Here is a 1,722-nt window from a genome sequence, read left to right on the forward strand (position 1 = left end):
GGGGGCGCCGTGTGGAGGCGCCGCGGTCTGAGAGGGGGCCCCTGATTGGCCTCTGCCGCCGCCTGGCGGGAAGGGGGGGCCAATGGGGGGGGGTCGTTTTAGCGCGCAATCCTTCCCCCCACACACACTGCGGCATCGATGAGAGGAGGGCTCTGATTGGCTGGTGGGGGGCTCCCATTCATTCCCGGCGAGCCCTGCCCCCGCTGCTCCCTGATTGGCCGACCACCGGTGGGGGGCGGGGCTAAGGAGCGACCCCTTTTTCCCGCGGCTCCCCCTATGGGTGTGGGGGGGGAGCGCGCTGAGAGGCGCCGCGTGATTGGCCACTCCCTCACGCGGACAGCCAATGGGAGAGCCGGTGACAGGAGATGCCTGGCGGGTTGGGCGCGACCAATCGGGCGGTGCCTTCCAGCCGGTTCCCCTGCCGTGGGGCGCCCCCTCCCCCCAGGGGTAGACCACGTGGGGGCGGGCCCCAGGGCAGCCAATCGCAGCTCTCCGTGGGTGAGGGGCGGGGCCCGGTCCGGTGGGGGGCGGGGCCAAGGGCAGCCGGGGAGGGGTGTGATTTGCCCCAGGGGGGTGCGATTTCCCCCTCCCCCTCGGGGTGTGATTTACCTCATGAGAGGTGCGATTTGCCCCCTGGGGGGTGATTTACCTCAGAGGGGTGTGATTTGCCCCCCGGAGGTGCAATTTACCCCAAGCGAGGTGCGATTTGCCCCAGAGAGGGGTGTGATTTTCCCCCCTCCCCCCAGAGGGATGCAATTTGCCCCAAGGGGGTGCGATTTGCCCCCCCCCCCGGGGTGCGATTTACCTCATGAGAGGTGCCATTTGCCCCCAGGGAGTGTGATTTGCCCCCCCGGGGGGGGGATGATTTACCTCAGAGGGGTGTGATTTGCCCCCCGGAGGTGCAATTTACCCCAAGCGAGGTGTGATTTGCCCCCCTCCCCTCCCAGAGGGGGTGCAATTTGCCCCCCAGGGTGTGATTTACCTCACGAGAGGTGCCATTTGCCCCCGGGGAATGTAATTTGCCCCCCGGGGGGGGGATGATTTACCTCAGAGGGGTGTGATTTGCCCCCCTCCCCTCCCAGAGGGTGTGATTTGCCCCCGGGGAGGGGGAATTTACCTCAGAGGGGTGCGATTTGCCCCCCTACCCCCCCAGAGGGATGCAATTTGCCCCCCAGGAGTGTGATTTGCCGCTGGGGAGGGGAAATTTGCCCCCCGGGGGGTGTAATTTACCTCACAAGGGGTGCCATTTGCCCCCCAAGGGGTGTGATTTGCCCCCAGGGAGGGGGAATTTACCTCAGAGGGGTGCGATTTGCCCCCCGGAGGTGCTATTTACCGTGAGGTGCGGTTTGCCCCAGAGGGGGGTGTGATTTGCCCCCCTTCCCCCCTCCCAGGGGTGCAATTTCCCCCCCCGGGTGTAATTTACCTCACAAGAGGTGCTATTCGCCCCCCAGGGGGTGTGATTTACCCCTGGGGAGGGGGAAATTACTTCAAGGGGGTGCAATTTGCCCCTGGGGGTGTGATTTATCTCAGGAGAGGTGCTATTCGCCCCCCAGGGGGTGTGATTTGCCCCAGGGGAGGGGGGATTTACCCCAGAGGGACGCGATCTGCCCCAGGGGGGTGCGATTTGCCCCTCCCGGGGGTGTGATTTACCTCCGAGCGGTGCGATCTGCCCCCCCCTGCTCCCGCTCCGGGGTTGTGATTCCCCCGCGGGGGGGGAGGGGG

This window comes from Apteryx rowi, unplaced genomic scaffold (genome assembly GCF_003343035.1).
Source record: "Apteryx rowi isolate R43461 unplaced genomic scaffold, aptRow1 scaffold_1798, whole genome shotgun sequence".
In the NCBI taxonomy this organism is placed as follows: Eukaryota; Metazoa; Chordata; class Aves; order Apterygiformes; family Apterygidae; genus Apteryx; species Apteryx rowi.